Below are 12,156 nucleotides of genomic sequence, written 5' to 3'. Positions count from 1 at the left end.
TTACATTTACATAATAATGTAAATAACCTAATAATGATCCTTATTGCAGTTTTAGAGGAGCGGTGCTTCAAAGGATAGTTGCAGATTTCTATCAGAATCTGCAGATTATACAGTACAAATAAAATGTTCACGTTGTCTTCCCAACAGTTTCACTGACATCTACACTGGATGGCCAGGAAGCATTCGCGATGTCTTCTCGGGCGCTTCTCCGGCGCTGATAGTTGGCGTCTGTCTTGTGTCAGTGACGTAAAAGACGGATTTAATGCGACATGACCGTTCAAACAGCAGTCGCTTTCTAAAACATCGGATATGTATCGTAATCAGTACCACATACGTAAGTGACCCAGATCGGATTTGAAAATATCGGATTCGTGTCGTTCAGACTGTCATACCATGATCGGATATGGGCCGCATAGGGTCAAAAAAATCGGATTTGATGCGCTTTCGCCTGCAGTGTGAACGTAGCCTAGTCTCAAACTTGATCTGTTCGTATCGAGCAATTCCTTCACACGTATTTAAGGTTTTGTGAGCAAGCGATCGAGAAGTTACATAAAGTTTTTCGAAAGGTAAAATTATTGGATTCGTGAGCTGACCATAAATCCTTTTCATAAAGCCTTTGGCTTAAGCAAGAGTGGCCAGAAAATTCCAGCTCTGTGCGGTGGTCTGAGGTCAAACTTAGAAAGAGTGCGACATGATTCCCAAAGAGCAATCAGCTTGGCATGTCTCAGCACTGGATGCAGTGTGTTCTTAAAATATTTGAGGAAGCTGGACATGTGCAAGACAGAAATATAAAGTAGCAAGGCTAAAAAGTTATCCACTGCAGTTGAGCAGTTTCTCTAATTCATGTCTTTAAAGAAAGCGTTAAAAATGCAGGAAGAATTTGACACAGGACCTGAGCGATGTGTCTGACCCTTCAGTTGATTCATCTGCTGCTCAGTGAAGCCTCATCAGAAATGATCTCAGTGGAAGGGTTGCTGTCAAGAAGCCGTTATTAAGGAAAAGAAACAGGGAGAAAAGTCAGAGGTAAGTACACAAGAACCAAAGTCAGTGGCAAGAGGTCTTATGGAGTGATTCATCCAAATTTTAGTTCAAATCAAAATGTACAGAGGAGATCAGGCGAGAGGTGAGTGACAGTGAGTGTCTACAGCCAGGGTGGAGGTGCTGTCATCAATTAGGACTGCGTTTCAGCCAGTGGTGTTGGGGATGTAGTCAAAATTAATGGAATTATGAAGATATAACAGTACGGTCAGATTTAAATGGACCATACAATATGCCCCAAACACTCTGCCAATGCGGTAAAAGCATACCTGGATAGACAAACACACAATGTAACACTATCAGCCATGGATTGGCCTCCCCAGAGCCTGCACTTCAACATTATTAAAGCAGTGTGGGATCATCTTGATAAAGAACAAAAAAAAAAGGCAGAAACACCCAAAGAAGAGCTTTGAATGTACTGCAAAACCTGCCTGAGTTCAGGCTGTGCTGAAGAATAAAGGTGTTCATACCAAATATTGATTTTTCAAGCTCATTAGAATTATGGAAATTCTGTTTTCGTCTTATATATTGTATTTCCATGTATGTTCGCACATGTTTGAATAAATCACTGCACCTATTTCCCATTTTCCTGGAAAAAATAAAGAAATCAAAGGTGGCTCAAGTCTTTTGCACAGCGCTGTAGTTCAGTATATTAGAGTCTAACTGGAATTGGAGCTGTCAGGGAAGAAAAAGTCCTCGGCTAATAAGTCTACTCTGGGTTTGGAACACGCTGGTCTAGATGACACAGTGGAAACTGTGCTGTAACTCATGACCATTAGACTTCAGGGTGTACTTAGTCTGGAGTCGCATTAAGGCTCACAGCTGCTGTAAATCACAATTTTAGTTTGAGAAAAGCATGAATTTTAAACTGTAGCCTAATGCAGCATACACTATAAAATAAAACTGAGTTTAATATATTTTATGATTTCCACAGTTGATATTTAAAGCCTTTAACACTTTCTATGTGCATATAATAAGAAGAAATACATATAAATATATTGACTCATGACTGTTTTCAATTACAGAGGTGTAGTTTTATGCATTTTGCATTTCCTGTGGCAGCTGTGTCATCTTTTCTGTCTGTGTGTACTAACAATAATCCAAATCCATTATTATGTAACTCCGTTGAATACAGATATTTATAATCTGAACATGCTGGAGATCATCATCCGTCGCTGCTGACCATGACAAGCACTTGGGGAAGCATGCAAACTGTTCTGTCATGGTAGGTTATTGCTTGCACCAAGCAAGAGATGAAATGTGACTGATGCAAGGCTTTACTTGACATCTATTTTTCCATGTGCCAGGGGACGATGGGTTGCCATAAGACTTGCAAGGTGGAGAAACTCCTGAGACAGTCTCAACGGGAAGTAGTGTGGAGCCAGAGACAAACGCTAGCCACAGCAAAGAAGAACAGCTGGATGAGAGGCACGGATAAAGTGAGTGTGGCGTGCTGTTTGAGTGTGTGCTGGTTGCTAAGCTTTCAGTGAATAAGATTTAACAGTGTCTGGACACTGGGTGGATCAGAATTTGTTGATGCCTGCAGCCATAATCTGACCTCATCCCGCGCTCCTCAAACAAGATTCTTGACTGCCACTGAGGTTATTATTAACAAACTCAGCCACATGCACCTCTTAATAATTGTTTTGCCTCATATAGTTAGCTATTAAATTATTAACATAACAGCGTAAGTAGTCATTGCTGCTCATTAAATAGACTTAAAACGGATAGCTACAGTTAATATTTGGACACATTTGTTTTGTACACCACCACATAGCTTTTAACTCAATGTTATGTGAATGGAATTGAATTGCAGACTTTCAGCTTTAATTCAGGGGGTTTAACAAAAGTATTACATCGACTACTTTAGAATTAAAACCATTTTTATTTATTTTGTATATGTTTTTCAGCCAGTGATTGCCTGAAGTCTAGAACCCATGGACATCACAAACGCTGTTTTCCTTACTTGAGATGCTCTGTCATGTTTTTAGTGAAGCCATCTTAAGTTGCTGCTTATATGTTGTTGTTTTTTAAATCACCCTTTATTGCTCTGCAGTCAGGTGAACTAGCACTATATCCCATTTCTTTGGCTTGAGAAACTCTCGGGTTTCTTTCCAGTATGCTCTGGCTCATTATCCATTTGATTTTGAAACACTGATTTTGAAGCCATGTACACTTCAGAAGTCATCCTGTTTCTTCTATCAGCAGTCACATCGTCAGTAAACACTACTGAGCCAGTTCCACTGGCAGCCACATGTACCCATATCATAACGCTGCCTCCACCATGTTTGGCAGATAATATGAGCTGTTTCTGTCCTTCTCCATACTTTTCTCTTCCCACCATTTTGGTACAAGTTCATCTTAGATTCTTCTGTCTGAAGATTTTTTCCACAACTGTACAGCTGCATTCATGTGTTTCTTTTTTTTTTTTGGCAAAGTCTAATGTGTCCGTCCTGTTCTTGAGTGGAACCGTTGGTTTTCACCTTGTTGTAGGCCCTCTGGACTTTGACAGTGGCATGACTATGTTTTTGAGAGAGTGTTCTTGACGCTGTTAGTTGTTGTGAAGGGTTTTTCTAAACAGCATCACGTACTTTAGTTTTCTTTGGTGCTCTTTCTTTATGGTTGGCCAGTGAGTTCATTCTCTTTAAGAATCTACGGATTGTTGATTTGGCCACTCCTAAAGTTTTTAGTGTCTCTCTGATGGGTTCAGTTGGGAAAAGTAAAATGTTTTCTGATTTTTCTGTCTGTTTCAGGCTCCCTTTTAATTTTCTTTTCAAAATGCACCACATGTTTTGAATAGTGAAAAGCCTGGACTGCTGGCAAATCAGTTTAGCACCTGGACTGTCTGCAGAATGTCTTCCCATCTTTACTTCTGAGGACAAATCCCAATACAAGATATGTACAGTCTTTTCAGCTGTTTGTGCTATAATTGCTGACATTCAATTCAAAATAAACATATATATTTTTTAAAAAGTACATATTGTCACTTTCAACATTTTCAGTGTTGGGTAGTCAGTTGCTTTTGCTGCGATAAACTGACAATCCAGAGTGTGCCTTCCCTCTTGCCCAGATAGATTGGGATAGGTTGCAGCACTCCTGCTGCCCTGAATTAGATAATCAGTTAAGCATATAGATTCATAGACGCTTTAAATTAGATGATACGAAATGAAGGCTAAAGTAATTTTCCAGCATTTAGACTTCTGTCACACAGGCCTAGAGCTAGTTTGCAGAATAATATGTATTCCTTGCGTGGTTGGTGAGTGACTGCTGGAGGTTGTTGGTCGTCACTAGTTGCCCATATTTGCATGGTTCACCTTTAAAGAAAAGTTAAAAGAAAACTCGTGCTTTACAGTGACAACCAACCTGGTTCAGTTTCACTGCTCCTTAGCAAGTAGTTGGTGAGTATTTGCAGACAAGTTGGTATCTTCCATTCAAACTACAGGTGACTGCAGCAATCTGCTCGTAACCAAAGCAATCACAAGATCTTTGGTGCAGCAGAAACTGTCGCTAGGTCAAACTGGTCAGCTAGCAAAAGTAAGCTACCTCTAGCAAACACTTGCCATTCGATTAGTAATACAATTTTTCCTTACTGACCCGTGGTTACCAGGGGCCATCTACACTGGAGCTTTATGTTACAGTCATGCTAGGGAGGTTTGCAGCATATCAAAAACTATTATTGGTTGCCTCGAACCAGGTGACCTCTGCAGTCCCCTTGCGATTGGTTGCCCAGTAGTTGAGGACGTTTCATACTCAAATACTTGCAATAGGCTGCTGAATGAAAATATTGAATACAATTACCACCGCTTTTCCAAATCTCAAAAGAGGTTGCTGTCCTGTTTTTACTCTAGTGTCACTATAAGCCATCACCCAGTCGGGCTTGCAGAGGGACAGGAGTGTGATGATGAGATTAGGCTGAAGTGCAGTAGACTTGGGACATATTATTAGTCTAGCACAAGTTAAACGCAGAGACAGAAAAGTTATTTTTTGTGTTTTGTACTTTGACCCTAATCACACTAAACTCTGTGTTATCACATGGCAGATTTTTCCTGTATAGAGGAATTTTATGGGCCCTCAAAGCTTTTACCAGGAGCCAAAGGAAAATCATTCTAGTAAAATATTTTTTAAATAGTTATTGTATTTGGCATGCCAATTTCAATAGTTTGTGATCATTAAATGCTCAGAAATATATGAAATACTGAGGCTTGTGTTAAAAAAAGTTTAGCTTACATCACCTGTTCTCCTGTGCTTATTGTTACCCAGAAAAGCTCCCTCTAAACCAGGAAAACCTCTGAAACTCCTGCCTGTGTTTGTGCTTCTGTATCGGTCTTGCTGGAATAAGTAAAAACGACACACTTGGAAAGAAACTATTGTGGTGGTAACTGTTAGTGATAGCGATATACTCAAACCATCTTCTACTTCCAGCTGCTGGAACCTGTGGCAGGTGAATGATGTAAATTAACAGGCAGATCACATAGCTTAAAAAAGCAAAGTGGTAACATCTGATGAGAACTGTGTTGTGACACTTCTATCGTCAGCACACGATCTCCTCAGCGTGTAACATGACTGGTGTTCACAAAGTTAGGCTATTTGCTTGATTAAAGCAAATAGCCTAACTGCACCCTGCAGGTGCAGTAATTTACTTATAGAGGTAATAAGAGATGAGAATGGCAAGCTCATTCAGGCACCTGCAGAGGACCTTGTAGGGGTTTGTATTCACAGCCATTGTCTACAAGCCTCAAAAGGAAACCCACAATCCATACATGGACAGTTCTTTTGAAAATGTCTGAAATGTTTACATAAGGGTCTGACATGATAACAAGAGCAATGCAAGTGTTCAGAGGAGGGTGACGTAGATAGCATCAGGGTGGTTCGTGCTACAGGCAAACGGCAGGAGGCAGGGCAGGACCTGGAGCACTTTAATATGACTGAAGTCAGTGTAGTAGCCTGTTGCAACTGAAACCTGTATTTATCCTCCCCCTTTGAAATGCCGAAGAAATAACTGCAATCTGACCTCTACCTCTGTGTCATATGCGCGTTATGAGTTATTTTCTGGTAAATATTGTTTGACTCCATCGGCGTATCCAGATCATCTCCGTGCAAAAGCTGAGCTCTCGGTGTTCTATTTGTTGCACAGTTTTTGAATAATATTCCGAACTCTTCACAAAGGGAATGTCAAAACAGTTGTTCACACCTCTGAATGTGTCTCAGTAAGCTGGGCGCAGGCAGGCCTGGAGCTGCTGTTCTGCCTTCTGACAGCTTTTGACAGCTGTCTGCCCAGGTTTGGTTCTCTTTAACATTCTAAGGTAGGCAGGCATCCACTGAATCATTATTTCAAGAATAAAATAAGCGAACAAGATGATGTACCCTGTACAGCTTTGCCCTCCCCGGGGCTGAGAAAATACTGTGATTCCAAATAGTTTAATAGACACAGTTTACCTCTAGTCCGTAACAGTTAATGGTTTTATTTAAATGCTGTGTCTACCTGTAGAGCTTCGGTGTGATGGAGACAGACATTTTAAATGTATTTGTAGCATTTACATCTGTGGAAAACCAGGGTAAAATCACACTTAGAAGTCCTACTTTGGTGAGATCTACAGTTACCTATAAAGGTGTGCTATACTGAACAGTACTTCCTGCTTATTATCAGAACTAAGCACCTCCCCATTTAGTGTTTACACACAGGTAGAGGACACGTGCGGGGAGCGGTTGACAGTTGCTTGTGTCCTGGTTGCCTTGAGTCTTAAACAGATGCTGTGATAAATAGTCTGTCGATTGGGATTGCAGCGAGGGTCCCGCCGTAGGGGGAGGGAGGCCCCAAGACAGGAGGTAAGAACCTGTTTAGTTGCTAAGCATCAATGTTGAGGGAAGTCGTTTTGGGCCCTGCTCTTCCCGCTTCTCCTTTTCCCATAACAGAGTGCAGCACCACTGTCAGCCACAGAGGGCAGCCACACCACACATGCTGTGCTGCTATCCTCCACATCTCCCTGTAGTGAAAAAACCCAGGATGACCCAAATAATCCCCTTTAATACCCCTGTGCACTTGATTTCCCGATCTGCGATTGGACAGCCGCGGTATTGCTGCTGTTTGTGACAGCTGATTGGTCTTGCCCAACTTGACAGCGAGTGAGGGTTTGTCGAGCCGCCGGGCAGCCTCTGTGGCATGATGACCCATGATGAGGGAAGGCGGTGCTCCTGTATTAGCTTGCAAAAGAAATACAGTAGCTGGGAGGTAGTGCCACAAAGCTGGGAGCACTGGAGCTGGGGATGTCAGAGAACCTTGCATGACCTTGCCAGCTTCAATCATGGCTACTCATCAGTGGCTGGTTAGGTGAGCGGGCAGTAGGATACAGCACGCCGCTGGCAGCGTTTATTGACAGAATTGTCTGTGACTGCAGAGAACAGGACAGAGACGGTCCTGCTTAAAGAGGACCAAAGACATCCTGGAGAAGGTGCACTGCTCGGTGCCACTGCACACTGCACTGCCTCTGCACCCCTGCGTGCGTGTGTCTGTGTGACTAAGCGTGCGTGTGTGTGTGTGAGAGAAAGTGAGAGAGAGCGAGAGAGGGAGAGAGAGGAAGGGGGCGTGTTGATGTGTGTGCTCTGCTGCACAGCCACGGTAGTGTGAACTGAATGATGCTCGCTGGCTGTCCCTCTCTCTCTCTCTCTGCCTGCGCTGGCTGGCTGTGCCTCTTTCTGCCGAGCATTGATGAACCATTTTATGCTACATCGTCCTGGTCTTGCTGCCGGCTGCTTCTCTTTCCTTTCGACACAGTAGGAGACACCTGCCATTTCCTCGTCGGTCCTTTCTGCTAAGGTAGTGTACCAATCTACTGTTGGCTGTCAAGCTGTGTATGTTTTTCCAAGCCGCGGATTGTTGCACTGACTCTGCTGCAGGCTTCCTATGCTGCTGCTGCTGCTGCTGCTGCTGGTGGAAGGATAAGGATGATCATAATATCCCTTAGTGGCAAACATAATTGAAATGCAACCCACTATCTCTTACACACTCATAACCGTCTACCTCCTTATGCATGTCTTGGAGATGGATCAGCATGTTTTGAGCTGCTCTGCACAGGAGTGCAGGTTTGACAGCACGGTGAAGAGCCAGAGGACATTAAGCATCATTTGCATGCATTGGGGATTCATGCTTATTTTTTTCTGTGTTGTTTGTGTCCTGATGGGGAAACATGTTTAAAGGGTACACTTACCTTAGCATAGCTGGAGCAGTGTGTTTATGGTCAGTGTGTGTGATATAACATGGTTTTTGGGCTTGACGTTGGTTCCGGCTGTCACTGCCATGCCTGTCAGGAGATGTTTCTGTAGACTGTATATGCAGAGGAGATGTGTTTAGCTTTAGGTTAAGGAAACTAGTAGGATTGCTGAACTTATGTCAGTGAAGTGGAGATAGGAATACTAATTGGAAAAAGCACTCAACTGAAATGGATGCATTTGCTTGAATGGGTTTTACCAAATATTTGCTCAGATTATCCATTGTTTTCGTTATGATAACAGTGTATACTGTCTGTGTGGCTGCGTGTGTGTGTTTCATAGCTGAAAGATGATACGATGTGTATGTTTGTCCATTATAAATGGGTACAGTGTAAATATGTAAGGGGTAAAACTGTTTCTGCATATTGCATTGGTTGTAGCAGATCGCAGCATTGGCAGCGGACACACAGGGATGTATTGTGATTTTTATTGGGAGAAAATATTTTATGTGTGTCTGTGCATGAATGCACGAGTGCCTCCCAAGGTCACTCATTTGCAGTGTTTCCAGAATTAGAACTGTCAGTCTCGATTCACACCTTGGATATGAGAGAGTACTCTGACGCCAAACTCCCATCCGTACCGTAGCTCCTCCTGTCCACCTCGACAAGCAGACATGGCCATTCATCATTTCGCTGGCGATCCTTTCGCTGGCAGCAGAGGGACTTTTATCCTCACTATGCACCGGAGGCAAGTTTTCATATTTCAAACCAAAAATTTGCGTGCTGTCCACGGAGCAGATTCCTAGAGGAGCGGCGGTAGGGTGCTGCTGGTGGTGGGAGGAAGTGTACTTTTTTTCTTTTTCTTTAAACCTAGCCCCAGGGTCAGATAATATTTGCATACGCAGCAAATGGGTGTGGTGTAACATGCTAGGGGTTCAGACATTTTTACTTATTTTGGCTCAGAGAGAATATTGAATTTGAATTAGAAAAATTAATTTGGTGCTTGCCTTAATGGCACATGAATAAAACCGAAGAGCAGTTTAATGAGTTTAGTAGTGATGTAATGACTGTTTTTTAAATGAAAACACTTCAAGTACTAAATATAATTTTAATGAATTACTAAACAGTAATTCATTAAAATTATATTTTAATTATACCGGGGACAATATTTACTTGCTTTGCTGCTTTACTAATGTGTCAGGATCCTCATAAGCGAATCTGTATTCAATCTGCTACATACATATAAAGAGTCTTTTGGTGAGAGGACAGAGAATAAATGAAAACAATAAAGTTCTGAGTTGTGGGTTTTGCATACAAATGCACTTTCGATCCATTAAAGTACACAGATTAAGCTGTGTGGGATTTTCTCTTTCCTTTAGGGTGTTTTAAAGCATTTTATTGCATGCAAAAGGTCTGCAAAGTTAAAAAGCTCATGGCAAAGAGATTTATTCTCTTCTTAAGAAAATATTGCTGCCTGATTGAATTCTACTTTTTTCCTTTATCTTACCAGGTAACACATTTGTACACTTTGTAAGGCTAACAATTAAACTAGCATTAATTATATAATCAAATACAAAAAAAAATACAATAAAATTCAACTGTAGCAAGTCAAATGTAAAATTAATAACTGCTTAGGGGGGAAGAGAATCAACATTATCAGCTGTTTGTGAAGGATTAAAAATGCAAAACTTTATCTCCACCAGAAAAGTTGTTGTTCCCTGTGGTGCCAGAGGGTAACACAGCACTGTCCACCCACAGTGCCGCATACTGTGTGCCAAAGTAAGGACAGCTGTTTGACATAGACTCATAGTCAGTATAAGAAGCGGACATAGCTATTGTAATGTCAACCACTTGAAATGAAAGTTTTCAGCATCTGCATCTTGGTTTCAAACAACTGGAGGACTGACTGTCAGCTGTTAGCTCACTGGCTAATGACGTGTTTGACACCTGTTAGCCAGTGAGCACAGATAATCCTACTTTTTGAAATGTGTGAAAGACATCAGTTTTGTATTGAATATCACCCAAAATGAGTGACTGAGCCCATGAACTCATTAAGCAGATGTTTACAGATGTCAAGTCTGGAACATATTTTCCATATAAACTGGACCAGAATGCTTTTGCAACCACAATTATCGCCATCTGGTGGCCTTCAAACAGAATGCACGTTTAAGGCATTTCTGCACAGGCTTAATTTTTCTGGACGGTTTATCCACGTTTGATACCATCTAGGTTCAACTCTCACCGCTTTGGACGAAGCACGCCTTCACTGCTGGTTGTGTAGAAAGAGAGCGTTGAATGATTTAGTTTACTGTAATTATGGAACACAAGTGGTGGGATATTGGCTGAGTGATGGAATAAAGCAATGTTAAGTCATGACATATGTCTGGTTTTAAATTTCCTTCTGTTTTGCTAACTCTGTGGCTGTTTATGTTAACAAAAGTAGGCTAATAACATATAAAAGCTAGCTTGTGGTTTGTAGCTAGTGTTTAAAAGCATCGTAGAACATTACTAACCAATGCTTTGGAATGATAGGGTGAGGTGTGTGTGGCTGGAGTCATATTCAAATGGTTTGGTCTGTGTTTTTTTTTCTTTAACAAAAGGTATGCTATTACCTAACTTCTAGTTCAGTGGTCTCAAACATAAGGCCCGGGGGCCAGAATCCACCTACCAAAGATTCCAAGCCCAATGAGCAGCTTTGAATAATATGATGGACTGCATAAATTTTGACTTTTAAATCTAAAAACATTTCTGTATTTTTCTGCATCACCTATTAAATACATTCCAGAGAGACCCAGTTTGGGCTGGTAAGGTATGGCTTAACAAGTTGCATATGTATTCATTCAGCCGAGAACATATATCACCCTTAAAAACGTGCTGTAAATAAAAGAATCAGTGATGTGGCATTTCCGGCTGATTTCAAACCAAAGCTCTGAACATAACCTGCTCCTGAGGACATTATGCTCAGCATAAGTTACCACTGTGATTTAGTCAGGTAAAAAGAGTATTTGTGATACTGAATACTCTGACTTTAAGCTTGAGATAACTCACTAACCCAATAATCTTGCACCTCTTAGCACTGGAGTTGTAGTACATAACCAGCATTTCTGTTGATCCAACTGACCAATGGCAGCCTCTTTGCAGAAGAGGGAACTTAAGGACACAGGAGCTAAAACTGAGTGCTTGAAACCATGTAAACTGAAATTTGTGAATTTTGTGTATCATTTTACAACTGGTGTTTTGTGGATAAGCCCAATAGCATTATTAATATGAAGAATTGTCTCCGGTGGTGGTATTGGAGAAAAACATAGATAGAAATGGTCTAAGGTGCTTAACGTGCTTAACGCTTGGGATGTAGGATTGTGAGAGGAGCATGGTTCAGCATGGTCCTGAGTGACTAAAGCTATAGGCTATAGTAACAGCTGGAACACGGCTGCTGTTGGCGTCTGGATGTGGCCTGGATAAGGCACGTGACCCCGCCACAGTGTGAGGCATTAGTAATATGAACAGCAGGGTCCACGGCCGCTGTTACATAACACTATCTTCACTGGGAAATCTCTGTAAAGATGGCTCCGGGAGACTCTGTGACAGCAGAGTGAAAGTGCATCATCATTGTCTACAACTACATCGCTTGCTCTGATTGTCCCGTGCATGACAAAGCAAACATGTGTCCTCGGGGTATTTCATTTCACATCTATGCTGCTTTTTTTTTAGCTTTATAAGCCTCAGGACAGATCCACCGTGTGCACATGCTCAGTGTATTTGTGTTCACGAGCTTGTCTCTAAATGTATGTATCGACTTACGTATGCCTTTACATGTGAGGTTTTACATATATCTATGTTTATGCTTACATAGTGAACATGATTGTGTCACGCCATGGCTCCTGCAGCTCAAATGTAATGTAAGTAGATTGTG

The sequence above is a fragment of the Oreochromis aureus genome, linkage group 12, assembly GCF_013358895.1.
Source record: "Oreochromis aureus strain Israel breed Guangdong linkage group 12, ZZ_aureus, whole genome shotgun sequence".
NCBI lineage: Eukaryota > Metazoa > Chordata > Actinopteri > Cichliformes > Cichlidae > Oreochromis > Oreochromis aureus.
The sequence above is the reverse complement of the archived record's forward strand: the minus strand, read 5'-3'. Positions refer to the sequence as shown.